General features: G+C 47.5%; 1 protein-coding gene across 9 annotated transcripts in view; it reads right to left on the bottom strand.

Moving 5' to 3' along the window:
• The window catches only part of elovl2 (ELOVL fatty acid elongase 2), a 211083-nt gene that overhangs the window by 8295 nt on the left and 183284 nt on the right, over window positions 1–19504 (bottom strand). The gene's annotated exons all lie outside the window — the stretch shown is intronic.

Raw genomic sequence — 19504 nt, 5'->3', positions numbered from 1 at the left:
AAATTCTATTACGTTCTATACTGTAGGTTAGATGGGCTTCAGATTTGTTCCACAGGTCGGCGCAGCATCGAGCAGCCTGTACAGCGCTGTAACATTCTATGTTCTAACTTTTTATCTGATATTGAGAAGATTTTCCTTATTTAATGATACAAAGTTATATGGCATCGAGGCAGATATAAAAATTACATGCAGGCTCTAGGAGTTCTTAACTGTTGCTTCCTAAGTAAACATAAACAAGATCGTTATCAATGCAAAATTATTTCAAAACTTTATAAAATTTAATGGGTCATGAATTTTACTTGCTTGTGCAGAAGTAGAGGAAGATGTTTTAGTGTACATGAAGGTCCATAAGTACCAGGGGCCTGATGAGATATATCCCAGGCTGCCATAGAACACGAACAGACCCTTTGGCCCACAATATTGTGCTGAACATGACAGCAAATTAAACTAATCTCATCTGCCTGTCCTTGGTCCATATGCCCCCATTCCTTTCATATTCATGTGCTTATCCAAAAGCCCCTTAAATGCCCTGTCATATCTGCCTCCACCACTACCCCAGCAGCACATTCCAGATTCTCACCACTCTGTGTAAAATATCTATCCCTCATATCTCCCTTGAGCGTTCCCCATCTTATCTTAAATGCAGATGAACATATGTTGAAGCTGAGGAGTCAATGGTTTAGAGGGGATCTGAGGAAAGATTTTTTTTCACCCAAAAAGTAATGGAAATGTGGACACACTGCCTGAGACGGTGGTAAAGGTAGGTTCTATTACAACATTTAAGTAGTATATGGATGAATGCTTAAAATACCAGGTCATTGCAGGCTATGGACCAAGTACAGATAAAAGGAATTAGTGTAGTTTGGTGTCTGTTTGGCAGCATTGGCGTAATAGGCCAAAGAACCTGTTTCTTTGCTGAATGACCCTAACTAAGAATAAACACATTTGATTTGAATAAGCCTAAACTGATGTGCTTCAATAAAGTAAATTATGCAATAAAGTAAGTTAATCTAATGTACCATAATGGCACACAGTTTATTTTTAGGACTGTTGAGAAAAATTGCATACTGATAATTTACAGCTTGGATTTAACTTTAATAATCTAAAGTAAAATCTGAAGCAAGCAAATGCAGATATGAATGTGGATGATCAAAAGCTTGGTCAAAGTAGTTTTGATAAATGTCTCAATGAAAGAAAAGTGGAAAGGCATAAAAGTCAAAAAAAGGGAATACCATAAATCAGGTCGCTTGTAAATGAAGGCATGTGAATGATGGACAAAAAAAGTGGGGGAAATGTAAGGTGATGTTTGGTGGACTGTAAAGTTCTTGCAGAATTTAATTCTGAATGAGGCTACAGATTGAAAATGGTGAGACCTTGAAGCGATTTGAATGTGATGACAAGAATTTTAAATTCAAATTGTTGGTGGACTAGGTGGAGAATTAAAATGGTTGTGATATAGGGCCTGGTTTTTAAATGAGTGCAAGGTGGGATGCAGTCAGGAGTCCATTGGGATAGTTAAGTTAGAAGATAGCAAAGCATGGACAAATATCTGAACAACAGGTAGGCTGAAGCAGGTGCAATATTACACAAATGAGTGAAAGCAATCTTGATAGATTAGATTGCCTATAGTGTGGAAACAGGTCCTTCGGCCTAGCAAGTCCACACCGACCATCCAAAGAGTAACCCACCCAGACCCATTTCCCTCTGACTAATACACCAAACGCTATGGGCAACTTAGTATGGTCAATCCACCTGACCTGCACATCTTTGGACTGTGGGAGGAAACCGGAGCACCCAAAGGAAACCCACACAGACACTGGGAGAATGTGCAAACTCTACATAGACAGTCACCCAAGGCTGAAATCTAACGCGGGTCCCTGGTGCTGTGAGGCTGCAGTGCTAACCACTGAGCCATCATGCTGCCCAAAAACTATTGTGGAGAATGTGGGCAACGATCCCACTAACTCTCGCATGTGAAGCGAGCTCTCTACCATTTGAGCTAATTCCCTGATGAAGGGGTCTAGGGGTATGGTTCTCGCTTCAGGCATTTGGTTTTTGGTAATGACGAGGATTTGGAGCTGTGCATTTAAGGGGTAAGGCAGAAAACAACTGAAAATAAACAGAAGCATGGAATGTTCAGGGAGAGGTAAAAGCAAATAAGAGAAGCAAAGAGGGATCATGAGGAAAGACTAGCAGATAACATTAAGAAAAATCCCAAAATCTTCTATAATGATATTAACAGTAAGTGTGATTAAAAGAGGTGCAAGGCTGATCGGAGACCAAAAAGGAGAGTTACAGTTGGAGAAGGGGCAGAGCTAAAGTGTTAAATGAATACATTTCATCTGTCTCTACAAAAGGAGACAGCATAAGCAAGAAACTTTGTCACTCAAAGTGTTCAAAACTAATAAGCAATAAATGTTGGATTGATTGTTGCCAGTTAGTTGATAAGGCACTGGGGCCAGACAAGATGTGTCCAAAGATTTTGAAGAAAGTGCACATAGACATTATCGGGCCGCTGGCTGCCTAGATCAGAGGGGATTGCAACCATTTCAGCCTTGTTCAAAAGGGTTTGTAAGGATAAGCCTAGCAATTACAGACTGGTTTGCTTAACTTCACTAGTGGGAACATTCTAGAAATAATTATTTGGTGTGGAAAAGATTGTGTTGATTAGGAAGAGTCAGTGAGGATTTCTAAAGGGGGAAATTACGTTTAACTAATTTGCTGGAGTTCAACTAAGAGTTAATAGGTTTGATGGGTGTTGCACCATCTGACTTGCTACCCAAACTGACAGATTTTCATTGCTCTGCAATCAATAGCAACGTGATCTTGTACATAAAAGGTGTAGATACTGTGAAAATGTCACCTCAATATACCCTTTTTGTTTGGACTCTTAATCAACAGGTTTGTCCCTATTTTTCCCACTCATAAATGCTCTGCAGAGCTGTGTCAGTGCTAAGATTAAGGAGAATATAACTTAGTCCTACATGGATAAACAGTTTGGTCATGTGCTTAAATCATAAGTCTGTTCTTAATAAACAAATAATCTGTGAGTTTACTGAAGAAAGCTAGTGAAAAGCTAATTTTATTCTAGATAAGTGAGAAAGAGAAACAAATTCACCATTTTCGGTGCTTAACTGAGACATTTATATTTTGGTACAGCTTATGATTTGATTTCCACTGCACTCCTCCTGCCAGAGTCATAATACAGCAAAGTGAAGACCAATGTCACTGAATTTAACCATCGCAAGTTCAGATACTGATATTTCTTTAATTTTGCAGATACGTGCAGGGATTAAAGGATAGAACAGATACTGATTCACCAGAAAATTATTGGGGTTGTTGAGGCAGAGTCTTTAAGTATATTTGAGACTAAGATTGACAGATTAGATTAGGGAGAATAGATTCTCTACAGTGTGGAAACAGGCCATTTGGCCCAACAAGTGCACACCGACCCTTCGAAAAGTAACCCACCCACACCCTTTTCCCTCTGACTAATGCACCTAACACTATGGGCAATTTAGCACGGCCAATCCACCTGACTTGCACATCATTGGATTGTGGGAGGAAACCCACAGGCACGGGGAGAATGTGCAAACTCCACACAGACAGTCACCCAAAGTTGGAATTGAACCCAGTCCCTGGCACTTTGAGGTTGCAGGACTAACTCTGAGCCACCATGCTGCCCTAATTGCCACACTACTGATATTTAATCAATATGGGAATTCAGGAGTATGAGGGAAGAGGCAGGAAAGTGGAGTTGAGGATTATCAAATCAGCCATGATCTCATTGAATGGCGGAGCAGATTTGCTGGCTGAATGAATTATAGAATGAACTCCTATTTGGGTCTCTGCTCTAAGATTTCTTCTGGCAGCAGGCTCTCACAGGCCTGCTATGCATGTGGGTTGATAACACAAACTCTGTTGTCAATAAATAACCCTTAGCATTCATTAGCCGTCCTTTGCTTTTCCTTGGTGATTGAAATAGACTTGACAAAGGACTGCTGTAAAATGAATATTTCATAATTATAACCAAGATATTGGCATCAACCAATTGCTGTGGTCATGCAACATAAGGGAAACAAATTTATTTCAGATCATTTTGATAAGGGACAGAAAAGGTTGGGTAAGAAATAGTTTTTAGAGTTACAGAATGGCAGATCCGAAGTGCCTAATGGAAGGTACCATGTGTCTCAGACAAACATATCTACATGAACTGACATCATCTTGCATCACTTGGAACTCTGTGTTTTGGATCTTGAGTAGCAGCTGAAGTCATTGTTGTGTATTCACCAGGCAGAGGACTATGTCGATACCACAAAAACAGAAACTGCTGGAAAAGCTCAGCAGATCTGACATCTGTGGAGAGAAGAGCTGAAAATGTGTTGCTGGAAAAGCAGAGCAGGTCAAGCAGCATTCAAGGAGCAGGAGAATCGATGTTTCGGGCATTAGCCCTTCTTCAGGAGCCCTTCTTTCCTGAAGAAGGGCTCATGCCCAAAACGTCGATTCTCCTGCTCCTTGAATGCTGCCTGACCTGCTGTGCTTTTCCAGCAACACATTTTCAACTCTGATCTCCAGCATCTGCAGTCCTCACTTTCTCCATCTGTGGAGAGAAGTCAGTGTTAATTTTTCAGATCCTGTGACCCTTCCTCAGAACTGATATAAGGACACTTAAAGGGAGATTGACACACTAGAGATTAGAAACGTATTGTAGAGAAGAAAGGGGTGGCTACCAAACAGTCTGAGGAAACCAAACAGGTAGTGCAAACTTTCTTGGAGACCAACTTGTTTGCTAATTTGTATTCCATTTGGAAACATTCAGGTACCACATACAATTTAACTCAATGCTGGATGACTAAAGAAATTGAGGGTTTGGTTAAGAAAAGGAAGGAAGCATGTGTCAGGTATAGACAGGATAGATCGAGTGAATCCTGAGAAGAGTATAAAGAAAGTAGGAGTATACTTAAGAGGGAAATCAGGAGGCAAAACGGGGACATGAGATAGATTTGGCAAATAGAATTAAGGAGAATCCAAAGGGTTTTTACAAATATATTAAGGACAAAAGGGTAACTAGGGAGAGAATAGGGCCCCTCAAAGATCAGCAAGGCGGCCTTTGTGTGGAGCCACAGAAAATGGGGGAGATACTAAATGAATACTTTGCATCAATACTTACTGTGGAGAAGGATATGGAAGATATAGACTGTAGGGAAATAGATGGTGACATCTTGCAAAATGTCCAGATTACAGAGGAGGAAGTGCTGGATGTCTTGAAATGGTTAAAAGTGGATAAATCCCCAGGTCCTGATCAGGTGTACTCGAGAACTCTGGGAAGCTAGAGAAGTGATTGCTGGGCTTCTTGCTGAGATATTCGTATCATCGATAGTCACAGGTAAGGTGCCGGAAGACTGGAGGTTGGCACTGTTTAAGAAGGGCTGTAAAGACAAGCCAAGGAACTATAGACCGGTGATCCTGACCTCAGTGGTGGCCAAGTTGTTGGAGGGAATCCTGGGGGACAGGATGTACATGTATTTGGAAAGGCAAGGACTGATTAGGGATAGTCCTTTGTGTGTGGGAAATCATGTCTCACAAACTTGATTGAGTTTTTTGAAGAAGTAACAAAGAAGATTGATGAGGGCAGAGCAATAGATGTGATCTATATGGACTTCAGTAAGGCGTTTGTCAAGGGTCCCCTTGGGAGACTGATTAGCTAGGTTAGATCTCATGGAATACAGGGAGAACTAGCCATTTGGATACAGAACTGGCTCAAAGGTAGAAGACAGAGGGTGGTGGTGGAGGGTTGTTTTTCGACTGGAGGCCTGTGACCAGTGGATTGCCATAAGGATCAGTGCTGGGTCCTCTACTTTTTGTCATTTACATAAATGATTTGGATGCGAGCGTATGAGGTACAGTCAGTAAGTTTGCAGATGACACCAAAATTGGAGGTGTAGTGGACAGCGAAGAGGGTTACCTCAGAATACAACAGGATCTGGACCAGATGGGCCAATGGGCTGAGAAGTGGCAGATGGAGTTTAATTCAGATAAATGCGAGGTACTGCATTTTGGGAAAGCAAATCTTAGCAGGACTTATACACTTAATGGTAAGGTCCTAGGGAGTGTTGCTGAACAGAGACTTCGGAGTGCAGGTTCATAGCTCCTTGAAAGTGGAATCGCAGGTAGATAGGATAGTGAAAAAGGCATTTGGTATGCTTTCCTTTATTGGTCAGAATATTGAGTATAGGTGTTGGGAGGTCATATTGCGGCTGTACAGGACATTGGTTAGGCCACTGTTGGAATATTGCATGCAATTCTGGTTTCCTTCCTATCGGGAAGATGTTGTGAAACTTGAAAGGGTTCAGAAAATCATGTTGCCAGGGTTGGAGGATCTGAGCTACAGGGAGAGGCTGGAGAGGCTGAACAGGCTGGGGCTGTTTTCCCTGGAACGTCAGAGGCTGAGGGGTGACCGTATAGAGGTTTACAAAATTATGAGGGGCATGGATAGGATAAATAGACAAAGTCCTTTCCCTGGGATCGGGGAGTCCAGAACTAGAGGGCGTAGGTTTAAGGTGAGAGGGGAAAGATATAAAAGAGACCTAAGGGGCAACTTTCTCACGCAGAGGGTGGTACGTTTATGGAATGAGCTGCCAGAGGATGTGGTGGAGGCTGGTACAATTGCAACATTTAAGAGGCATTTGGATGGGTATATGAATAGGAAGGGTTTGGAGGGATATGGGCCAGGAGCTGGCAGGTGGGACTATCTGGTCAGCATAGACAGGTTGGACTGAAGGGTCTGTTTCCATGCTGTACATCTCTATAACTCTATAACTGTACAGAAAGGGAGAAAGAAGAATGGGAGAGCAATAGTTTATAAAATTCCATTGTCAGGGGATCACACAGGCATTTATGTGGCATGAAACATGACTCCAGGATGTTGTTGCCTTCTGGGTGCCAAGGTCAAGGATGTCACAGACAGACTGTAGCACATCTTTCTGGAGGAGGGGGCTCAGCTAGAAGTTGTTGTCCACATTGGTACCAATGATATGAGTTGGAGGAGAACCTAAAGGAAGACTTTGAGGAGTTAGGAAGGATCTCAAACAGCAATTTCAAGATTGTTCCCAGTGCTACAAACTAGTTGGTGTAAGAAAAGGAGGAATGATCAATTGAATACACGACTGAAGATCTGCTGCAGGAGGGTGCTCATCTGATTTCTGAGGAATTGACAGTTTTTGGGACAGGTGGGATTGATACAAACCAGGTGGGTTACACCCTAACAGGACCAGGACTGATGTCATGCAAGGGAAATATGCTGATTCTGTTGGACTGGGTTTAAACTAGTTAGTCAGGATAGTGGGAACCTGATGGGGCGATCTAAATTAGAAGGAAGTAAAGTTGGGAGGAGGAATTTGAAAAAATGCACAGGAAAATTGACAGGAGAAGCAAAAACTAGCATGAAGGACGCTTCAAAAATAAATTATGTCAAAATACAGAGGTAAGGGCACACTAACTGAATGCCTGTAGCATTTGCAACAAAATAAATAGGAAATACTGGGCAATTGAGCTCCTCATGCCTGCTCTGCCATTGAATAAGATTGTAGCTTGATTTAGGGCCTAACTCCACATGTCTGCCTTGGGCCCATATCCATTGATACCCTGGCTAAATAAACATTTGTCTATCTCAGATTTAAATTTACCAATTGAATTCGCATTGACCGCAGCCAAACTTCCATTACTCTTTCCATTTCAAAGTGCTTTCTAACATCTCTCCTGAACAACCTGGCCTTGATTCTTTGACTACATCGCCGGTTCCAAAATCTTCAACCATTGAAATTATTTATCCTTATCTACCCTGTCTTTTCCTGTTAATATCCTAAAGACCTTGATTAGATCACACCCTAACCTTCTAAATTCCAGAGAATAATTTGTTTAATCTCTCCTCATACCCCTGAAGTCGAAGTATCATTTTATAAACCTGTACTGAACTCCTTCCAGGGCCAAAACATCTTTCCTAAGATGATACCCATATCTTCTCCCAGTACTGTAAGTGGAGTCAAACATGGTTTTGTGTAACTGCAGCATAGTGTCTGCATCCCTATACTCCAGACCTTTAGATATGGAGATCAGCAATCCATTGGCCTTTTTGATTATATTCTGCACCTGTTTGTGGCATTTTAAAGAACTATGTGCCTGAACCCCCAAGTTTTGTTGGATATCCGCTGTATTTAACTTTGTGCTTTTTAAAAAAATACCCTGATGCTATTCTTTTTCAGTCCGAAATGGGTAACTTCATACATGCTTATATTAATATCCATGTGCCACAGCTTTGCCTATTCACCTAATCTATCATTATCCTGTTGTAAATGTATGCTGTCATCAACACTGTCTACGATGCTGCCCAATTTTGTGTCATCAGCAAATTCGGATGTTTGATTTTTTATGCCATTATCCATGTCCTTAATGAATATCCTGAACAACTGAGGCCTCAACACAGATGCCTGAGACTAGTCACAGCCCGTCAATTTGAGTACTAACCCTTTATTCCAATTCCGTTTTCTGCCACTCAAACAATTTCTTCTCTTGTTAGTAAGTTGCCCTCAATTCTCATCTAGCAGTCTCTTGTGTGGGATCCATCAAAACCCTTTTTGAAGTCTATATAAACAAAATCCATTGACTTAATTGTCCATTTCCGTCACTTCTTTGAAAGACTCTAAGGTTTGTCAAGCATGACCTACCCTCTTGCATTCATACTGACTCTCCCCAGATCCAACAATTTCCCCACATTAGGCTAACTGCTCTGTAATTCCCTGGTTTCCCTCTGTCACCCTTCTTAAACAATGGTGAGAAATGAGAAAATTTCCAATCCAGAGGTTTGGAACTCCAAAAGATTATGGTTAGGGCATTGGTAATGTGCGCTCCTAATATCTTTAACATTTGTACTTGGAGACTACCACATCCTATGGATTTGTAACCCTTCTGTTCCATTAAATTTTCCTATTATTGCAGATTTATTTAAGATAATTTTATTTAGATCCTGCCCGTTATCCTCAATTAATTTCTTGGGGACTTGCAACAAGCTATCCTCCTTTTCTGCTGCGAATACTGAAGTAAAAAGATGATTGAAAGGCATGTGGTGAAATAACTGCACAGAGGCTGCCGCTATCCTATTACCAAGTCACTATTTATTTATGCACAGCAAACTGGCTGGGGCCCGGCTCAGAGCCACTCCCCTGAACTAAAGAGATTCTAAATCTTCTGGTTATATATACATTTTTTTCTCTCTCTCGCTCTCTTCAATTGAGGAGATTCTAAAGTCCTGGGTTTTTTTAATTCTAATCTTTTTTAAAAAATATTCTAATCCCCTGTTTTTTTTTTACTCCCACACTACCGACTAACTGAGGTAGTGCTTATATTTTTCCCCTGGTTATATTGGTTAGCCAGAGCTTTCCTGATTGCCCCAGGTTAACAACCACAAACAAAGACCTCATTGTCAACAAGACCTCCTGTTCTAATCACTAACTGCCTGCCCTATCGGGCTGTTGGACGTTCTCTTGTAGCTTTTCTTGTGGCATTTCTGGCCTAGGTCCAGTTCCTCTGACTTGGACTCTGATGCGGATGGCGTGCACCAGACTTTAGCCCATCTTTTTCATCCTGAGCATCTCAGGAGACTTTCCTCCTCCCCTTCATCTCAGACTCTGAGGTTTGCTCGACACTAGACAGAGGACGGGAGCCTACGGTTTCTGACAGGTCTTCTGGTTGTTCTGAGGAGCCAGGTATGTTTTGCTCCTGCCACACGTGTGAGGTAATAGTTTTCAGGTGATCTACATGTTTTTTCAGGACTGTATCACTTATTCGAATTTTTTAAGACACACGACCTGACCTCGCATCAACCTTGCCTTGCATCCATACTGGGCCATTGCTATGGTTCCAGCTGCAAACTTTTTCCCTGAATTAAAACGTCTCTCTCACTTTCAGGAGGCATTTGTCCAGCATTGGCGTTCCTGCTGCTGTTCTACCCCCCACCCCCTACCCCCCTGTTCTGGGTTTGAACAGGTGTGGAATCTTCTCCCCTCAGCAACTCTGCTGGAGCTATCCCAGTTGTTGCATGCGGTGTGGTCCTATAATCGAAGGAACCTGGACAGTTTGGTATCAAGTGATGCTGTAGGCTGCTTCTTTAAGCCTGCCTTCAACGTTTGGACCATTCTTTCCACAAGACCATTGGACAATGGGTGATATGGAGCTGACCTAATGTGCTGAATGCCATTTGACTTTAGAAAATATTCAAATTCCCTGCCAGTAAATGACTGCCTTGTCTTCCTTCAGTAGCCCTACCAAGGGTTTGTGATCTGTTACTATGACAATGTCTCATTGTCCGTGACCAATACTTCTGCGAGAGCATGTTTCTCAATCATCATCCCTGAGTTTGTCAAATGAACTTCATGCACATCCAACCACTTTGAATGGGCATCCACAATGACCAGGAACATTGAGCCCAGGAAGGACTGGCACAGTCAACATGCAAATCTATCCATGGCTTTTCCAGCCACTCCTACAAATGTGGAGGTGCTGCTGGTGGCAATTTTTGTCTTTGTTGGCACTCTGGGCCCTGTGCCACCAATGCAGCTATGTCAGCATCCAACTCTGCCCATCAAACATAGCTTCTTGCTAGCATCTTCATCTTGGAAACTCCTGGATGACCCTGGTGGAGTTCAGCCAGTATCAGGCAGTGACCTTTATTCAAAACTATCACCCTTGCTCCCCGCAGTAATGTGCTGACCTCCACAATGATCTGCTCTCGTCAGATCCAGAAAGGTTCAATCCGGGTTACGATGCCCCTTCTGTTTCCCCCACTACCTCCAGCTGTTTTAGTTTTGCCAGGACAGGATCTTTTTGTGTTCGCAGCCAGATATTGCCAGCGGTGATTGGAAGGGTGCACAGAAAGTTTAAATCCAAAATGGACTCTTCTGGGGAGATACCACTGGTGGAGTGTCTACCAGTGGGAGATGGCTCAAGGCATCTACATTTGTTACTTGGCTTCCTAGATGATGTTGTAACTTGTACTTGTATATGCTGAGAATAAGGGCTTAATGCTGAATTCTACCGAAAGCTATGGGTGGCACCGCCTTGTCTTCCTTCAGAAGGACTAGCAGGGGTTTGTGATCTGTGACTATGACAAAATCCTGCCCGTAAATATACTGGTGCAACTTCCTCACACCAAAGATAACTGCCAAACCTGTATTCACTATCTGGCCGTATTTGCGTTCAGCATCAGCCAAGTTTAAGAAGCATATGCTATCAGGTGGTCCTCTCCTTTGGACCACTGGTGGGCCAACACTAGCCTGATATCGTACAGGAAGGCATCGCATGTCAGCACATTGCTTTGGATTGCAATAGGTCAACACCTGAGATGGGAGGATGATGGCTGCTTTTTCACTTGACTACATGATCATTTCCAAGGCTAACCCTTTTTCAGGTGCAAGAGTGTCAACATGGAAGCCAGGCCACATATGAATTTTCCATAATAATTCACTAACCTAAGGAAAGACCTAAGCTCCAGTACAAACATGGGAGCCAGAGCTCCTTTGATCTCCCTCCTTTAATCTTCCAACAGGGAGTGGGGTGTAACATGGTTTTTCTGACTTTGCAATCCAAGTGGGTCACTTGGGGTGCCTGGAACACACATCCTCCATGCCTGGAGAAACATTTAAGTACTATGTCCCAGTTCGCCAAGTTTTCTTTAATGGTCTACCCTGTTATTAGTATGCCATCCAGATAACTGGCAACCTGGGATAGCCCTTGTAAAATGTTCTCCACCGTCCACAGGAAAAGGGCACAGGCTGATGAGACCCCAAATGACAGTCTTGTATATTGATATAAACCCTTACGGGTATTAATTGTAGTGTATTTCTGGGACTCCTCATCCAGGTGCAATTGCAGGAAGGCGGGGCTCATGTCCAGCTTTGTAAAGGACAGCCCCTGCCAACTTTGCGTACAAGTCCTCTATGCTAGGGATGGTGCATTTATCCAGCTGCAAGAAGAAGTTTACTATTTGCTTAAAATCTCCACAAAGGTGAACTGAGCCATCAGGCTTCACAATCCGTATGACCGGTGAGGCCCAAAACTGCACTGGTTTGACAATTCTTTCACTCTCCAGCCTCCTGATTTCTGCCTCTACTTTTACCTGCAAGGCAAATGGCACTGGGAGTGCCTTGCAAAATCTCGCAATTGATTCCTGGTCAACATGTATCTCCTTAGTTCAGGGGAGTGGCTCTGAGCCGGGCCCAGACAGTTTGCTGTGCATAAATAAATAAAGGGTGACTTGGTAATGAGATATTGGCCCCTTTGGTAGTCCCAAGCCCTTCTTGAAAAACCCCTAGGTATTTCCCTAGAACTTCACTGAGGCAGCCATTTTCCAATTGAAAAATGTTGAGCAAATCTAGTTGAACCTTTCTCAACCAACTGCATTCCAATAGGCTTGGGCCCAAGTCTTTTATTACCATCAATGGCAACTGCACCAACTGCTTCTCATAGGAGGCTAGAACCAAAGTCGTACACTTGATGGTTCCCCAATGAATGTTTTCAGTCTGAAATCTTGCACAAGTTTAAAGATTGGAGTCTGGAGTGAATCTTGTTAAAGACAGATTCTGCAACTACAGATAAAGCTGCACTGGTATCAAGCTCCATGGGAACTAAAGACCATTCAACCAAGTATTAATTTGAATCAGTTCTGATTTAGACAATGCTAAGCAATTTAATTGTTCCAACCCACACATCAGGGACCTTTCCAGTGTATTACTCAAGTCATGCTTTGTTGGACTCCTTTGCTGCATACTGGCAGCAAGTACAATGGCTTGCTGGCCCAGATCCTGAAGAACTTTTTGAGCCATTTGGCTGAGGCTTGGCTTTGTTGTGGGTGTTTGCCGCGCATTGGCCTGGAGTCCATCTGCTCTCAGGAAATGTCTGAGTGAGGCTCTGTGATTGCCTACACTCAATTGGTGTTCCCTAACCTCAGTTGGACAGAACAGAGTGGCCACTTTCATTGTAGTGCCTTATAGTTTCCATGCTCCACATTTTCTAATGACAAAGCCAGCACCTGTTTGAAGTCCAGTTGGGCTTCAGTGAGTAGACACTTCTGCATGGTTACGTCATTAATCCCATATACCAAACGGTTTCTCAGCATCTCATTCAGGGTTAACCCAAAATCACAGGCCTCTTTCAATCATCATAACCTTTTCAAAAATCCTGATACAGATGGGAAATAAGGCAAAGCAGGTGACTGAGGCCAGCGACCATAATTCTATTAGATTTAAAATAATGATGAAAAAGGCAGACCAGATCTAAAAGTTGAAGTTCTAAATTGGAGAAAGGCCAATTTTGATGGTATTAGGCAAGAACTTTCCAAAACTGATTTCGAAAGGCAGATGTTCGCAGGTAAAGGGACGGCTGGAAAATGGGAAGCCTTCAGAAATGAGATAACAAGAATCCAGAGAAAGGAAAGGCTGGTAGGTACAGGGAATGCTGGATGACTAAAGAAATTCAGGGTTTGGTTAAGAAAAAGAAGGAAGCATATGTCAGGTATAGACAGGATAGATCGAGTGAATCCTTAAAAGAGTATAAAGGAGGTAGGAGTATACTTAAGAGGGAAATCAGGAGGGCAAAACGGGGACATGAGATAGCGTTGGCAAATAGAGTTAAGGAGAATCCAAAGAGTTTTGACAAATACATTAAGGACAAAAGGGTAAATAGGGAGAGAATAGGGCCCCTCAAAGATCAGCAAGGCGGCCTTTGTGTGGAGCCACTGAAAATTGGGGGAGATACTAAATTAGTATTTTGCATCAGTATTTACTGTGGAAAAGGATATGGAAGATATAGACTGTAGGGAAATAGATGGTGATGTTGAACCACACTCTGGGCTCGGACTGATATTTCATCCGCGCTAACAATTGGGGGCTTCGTCCTGGTTAACGATGGCTGCAGGATCCCTGCGACAGCACGGGGTGAGTATCTTTACTCTTTTACTTCTCGCGTAAAAGTCTCCCAGTGCCCCGCAAGGGACTTCACTGCCGGCCGTTATCTGAACCTGTGAACAGAGTGAGTCCGGCAGTCGTGTAACGGTAGAGTACTCTGTGTGTGTGTGTGTGTGTGTGTGTGTGTGTGTGTGTGTGTGTGTGAGAGAGAGAGAGAGAGAGATCCTTTGCAGGTGGGCGATTGGGGTCGCGGAACACTAGTAAATGTGTGCGTCATTATTATTATTGTCGTTTATTGTTAATGTGCTACTGTGACTGACGGACTATCCTTGGACCAACGACTTTAGGTACAAGACCCCGACAGATTGACCCCCCTGTTTAAAAACCGACCAAACAAGCCTTCCTGGTTGACCTCTGCAGTGGGAGATAGGGGACCCCATTGTACGTTGAGACCGGTTTTGCGCCTTCCTTGCGTACGCGGTAGAGGCTGGGAGGTCTACGCGCTACAAGAAGGGAAGTCCTCCAAACCAGCCCGAGACGCGGAGCCTCTGGGCCAAGCGACGGTTACGCGCTCTGTCCATTGACTTCACGGTCCCGAGGTGTTGGCCTCTGCAGGATCAGGCGCGGTTAGGTCTGAGTTCACCTCCCCCCCCCCCCCCCCCAACCTTGCACTCGGGCCCCTGGTTCACGCCCAGTGTTCGTGGGGTACACACGGCCGCTGAATGTCAAGCGGTGAGAGAGAGACTCACGGAAACCCAGGGTCGCGCGCTCAGGAATCGACACGCGCCCCGTCTGTAACTATCCCCACCCCTGCCCAGGTTGACCCGCGGGGCTAGGGTTCAACTAACAGGGAGTGGGCTCCCCGACTGGGAGATTAATAAGCTTAGTGCCAGCGACATCCCTTAGCACGCCTGCTAGCTTTACTGTAGTTTAGCTTCTGTCAAGTTACACCCGCTGCGCCCCTACCATGGGTGGAAGCGCGGCTGAAGACCTAGATTGGGGGACAGAGGGTTCCCTTACCCGTTTTATAGCCGACAAGAATAAAAAAGTTATTAAGGCTATGCTTCGCTCAGGCTGGTGACCCGCTGACCCGCTGGATGTACAGCGCGAGTGGTGGGCCCGCCAGAAGAAAGATAGGTACGAGAAAGCTTACGTCCTGGTGCTCCAGGCACACGTTAGGCTTGCTGGCAAGGTTCAGCTTTATGTCCAAGACAAGAAAAAGCAGGCCACAGAGCACCGAGAAGCCCAGGCGCTTGCTGCCTGTACGGTTTTACCGACCTTATCCGATGCACCCAGCGCCCCGCGTCCCCCACCTGGGACTGGGAGGGGCTCACGGACAATCCGGACCCCCAGGAATCGCGCACAGGCTGTGCCTGTGCAGCCCCGGTGAAAGTTGAATATACCCCCGGGGGAAGGGAGAGGGGACGGGCCACGACCCTTGCCTAGAACCCCGCCTTAAGATGACCTACATCTCCCTGACCCCGGGCGACACCATGAAACTCCTGGACAGGCTCCCCCCCTTTAGCCTCGGCACAATAACGCTGACTTTTGGCAGAGGCTTAGGGAGATGCAGATCTGCCAAAACTTTCACAATGGGGACGTGGCCGGCCTAGTCCAGACCAAACTCCCGGAGAACCTGTGGTCCAGGCTCCAGCCCGTGCACCAGAATGGGTCCTGGTGTGCTGACCTCAGCGACAGCCTTCGTGAACAGGAGGTTGCCCTCGCCGACTTCAAGGCTGATGTCAGCGAGGAGCTCGGCCATACACCGGTCGACTGGAACTCCATTGTGGGTATCACTCAGAAACCTAGGGAGGGCCCAGGAATATGGGGTCCACAAGTTTGAGGCGTTCCGAACCCACAGTGGGGTTCCCGACGCTGATAGGCAGAACCCCACATTCGTCCAATTATACAAAGACGGCCTGAGCCCCGCACACCAGGCAGTCCTAGGGACGGGCCTGGTGCCCTATGTCACGTTTGCGGAGCTAGAGAACTGGGCCATGTCCCTTGACAACCGAGTGGCGCCCGCCGTTGCGGCAGTTTCGACGGACGAACCAGACATTTGCTTCCGCTGCAAACGGATGGGGCACCGCAAAGCCCAATGCCCGCTCTCATTCCGACGCCCCTGGGGTCCGGGTCCAAAGGGGGGCCAGCCACCTTCACAGCCACACTCCTTGCGCCCCCACGACCAGAATCGCCCCAGACAAGGGGTCAACAGCGACCCCAGCCCCCACAAACCCCACAAACCCTGCAGCCCAAGCCCGAAACGCACCGCCCCCGACTGGGATCAACTCAGTTGGGGCCAGCTGCTCGCTTTTACAGCTGCTCGCCCAACGCAAAGACTGAGTAGCGTTGGCCCCCGTCCCGGGAGCTGACCCCCCCTATATCTGGGTTTCCGCATCGCTAGGAGGCCGCCGATGCAAGATTTTGATTGATACGGGGGCGTCGGTCTCCCTCACCGACCTCGACCTTCCCTCAACCCACCACTCCATTTCCATTAAAGGGGTTTGGGGAAGCTCGGTTATTGCACGCTGAAGCAAGGCCGTCCTCCTAGAGGTAGACAACATTTTACTCCCTGTGGATTTCTGGGTTTGCCCAAACTCGGAGGGGACGATTATGGGTAATCCTCCTGGGCGAACTGGGGGCGGTGGTGGACGCTTTCCACTGCCGCCTCCTGTGGTCATCCCGCAAATTTCACAAGAGTGCCCACGAGGGTAGATGGGTGCCCACTAAATCCGTCGCTGCGCTTGCCCCCAGTGTGCCCATCGCCCGGGACTGGGCCAAGTACGGTGCCTTCGGGGCTGTCTGCCAACTAGTCCCGGCGGTGTGGGCCATGAGCAAGCAGGACTGCGGCCTCGTCTGCTCCCCCCCTGAGCGGATACCCGGTCCCATACATGCCCCGCACCGACAATACCCGATTAAACCTGAGGCCCTGCGCGCCAGTGAGGCAATCGTTGCCGAGCTCACCTGGCACGGCGTCCTGCGCCCCACGGTGTCCTGTTCCACCACCAACTCCCCTATATGGCCAGTCCGGAAGCCAGATGGGAGCTACAGGCTCACCATCGACTACACGGCACTCAATAGGGTCACCCCCAAAGAGCACCCTATCATAGCCAGCCCGACCACCATCTTCAATGGCCTCGAACCCTCACACTGGATCTTTACAGTCCTGGACGTGGCGAATGGCTTTTGGTCCATTCCCCTGCACCGTGACTCACAGGACAAGTTTGCCTTCACGCTGCGGGACAGACTGTATACATGGACCCGCCTGCCGCAGGGCTTCCACAACAGCCCTAACATTTTCCACAGGGTCACGAGTCTGGAGGGGTGCGACATCTCCCCCTTCTCAAGCACCCTCCTACAGTATGTAGACGACCTTTTGATCGCGTCCATGGACACGCGCCACCACCTGGGAGTCCTAGCCACCGTCCTGCGGACCCTCGGCCGGGCAGGATTCAAAATAAGCCCCACGAAGGCCCAGGTCAGACTGGCTAAAGTCCGGGGACACAACATCAGCCAGGGAAGCAAGACCCTACCCCCCCGACCGCAGGTCAGCCATCGCCGACATGCCGCGCCCAGACACAGTCAGGGGAATCTGCCGCGTCTTGGGACTTTTTAACTACTGCCGCCCTTTCATTGCACATTTCGCCACTATCGCCGAACCCATTCAGCGCCTGGTGAAGGGGGGCAGGCCAGGGGCGGAGAGGGTGGTATGGGGACCCGAACAGGATGACGCTTATTCTAAGTTAAAGTCCCATCTCCTCAGCGCCCCGGCCCTGCGCCTCCCCGACCTATCAAAGCCATTCCACATCTTTTACGGCCCCGAAGGGGGGTTTTACAGCGCTGTCGTCACCCAAACCTCAGGCGACCACATGAGACCAGTGGGTTACTACTCCACAAAGGAGTCCCCGGTCGTGAAGGGCATGCACCGCTGCGTGGCGGTGCTGCATTGTGCCGCATGGGCGGTCCGGGTGTGTGAGCCGGTCACCATGTCCGGCCAGATAATTTTACACACTGTGTGGAGTTTGCACATTCTCCCCGTGTCTGCGTGGGTTTCCTCCGGGTGCTCCGGTTTCCTCCCACAGTCCAAAGATGTGCAGGGCAGGTGAATTGGCCATGCTAAATTGTCCATAGCATTAGGTAAGGGGTAGATGTAGATATAGATGTAGGGGTATGGGTGGGTTGCGCTTCGGCGGGGCGGTGTGGACTTGTTGGGCCGAAGGGCCTGTTTCCACACTGTAAGTAATCTAATCTAATCTAATCTAAACTAGACACACGATAGTCGAACTCCTGAGTACGGGCCTCCTCCGGACAGTCTCAGATGCCCGCAGGGCAACTTGGAAGGTGGTTCTCCTCCCCCAGGACTAGTCCATTCAGATTGTTAGGGACACAGGGCCAAACCCCGCCGACGGGATTATTGTGGTAGGGGAGCCCCACCATTGCCAGGCCGCCATCGACTCGGCAGAGGGGGACAGCGTGGCCGACAGCCCGGTCCCTGATCCCGACCTGACCTTGTATGTGAACGGCTCACGTAGGCTTGTCGAGGGGTCCTACCAAACGGGATGGGCGGTGGTCGGCCATACCGGGACCACCCGAGCACAGGGAACGATGGGGGTCAACAGCTCCGCCCAGGTCGCGGAGCTGGTCACCCTCACCGCCTGGAAACAGGCAAGTGGGTAAACATCTTTACCGACAGCCGGTACTCTTTCGGGGTGGTCCATGATTACATGGCAGCGTGGAGCCGCCGGGGGTGGCCAGATTAAACACAAAAATACGGTCCGCGACCTGGTGGCGGCCGCACGCCTCCCCCTGCTCACCGCGGTGGTGAAAATCAAAGCACACCTGCGGTCCACCACCGCTGAACAGCTCGGGAATCATTGGGCCGACCTGACCGCCAAGGCCGACGCGGGCGCGGTGCTAACGCCCACACATGCAGCACCGGCTACTGAGGTCCGGGACGTGAACATCCTGGACGTCCAGAATTGCGCACAGCCCAGAGAGGTAGAGGACTGCCTGGCAAAGGGCGCAGCCCGCGACCCCGATGGAGTGTGGCGGCTCAGGGGCAGGGTCGTGGCCCCCTGCGGCCATCAGAACGACCTTGATGCAACTACACCACGAGCCAGACCACGCGGGCCGTGATGGAACGCTTGCTAGGCTCCAGACCGCCTGGTGGTGGCCCGGCCTCAGCCGCGACGTGGCCAAACACTGCCGCCGATGCGTTGTCTGCGCCCAGCACAACCCGGGGCGGCCCCAGGGCATTCCCCTGGCGCACCAGCCACAGCCCAAGGGGCCCTGGGAGAACCTCCAGGTTGATTTCACAGGCCCCTTACCCTCCAGCCGTGGCAAGAAGTATTGCCTGGTGATCGTTGACCATTTCACGCGCTGGGTAGAGGCTTTCTCTACACAGGACTGTACTTCCGCCACCGTGGCCAGCGTGCTGGCCTTCGACATCTTCTGGGGGGATTCCCCCTCCAGATTGACTCGGACCAGAGCACACACATCACCGGGCACGCAATGAAACTGGTCTGCCGCCTCCTAGGCGTCAGACAGCG

The sequence above is a fragment of the Chiloscyllium punctatum genome, chromosome 41 (assembly GCF_047496795.1).
Source record: "Chiloscyllium punctatum isolate Juve2018m chromosome 41, sChiPun1.3, whole genome shotgun sequence".
Lineage (NCBI taxonomy): Eukaryota > Metazoa > Chordata > Chondrichthyes > Orectolobiformes > Hemiscylliidae > Chiloscyllium > Chiloscyllium punctatum.
The sequence above is the reverse complement of the archived record's forward strand: the minus strand, read 5'-3'. Positions and strand labels throughout refer to the sequence as shown.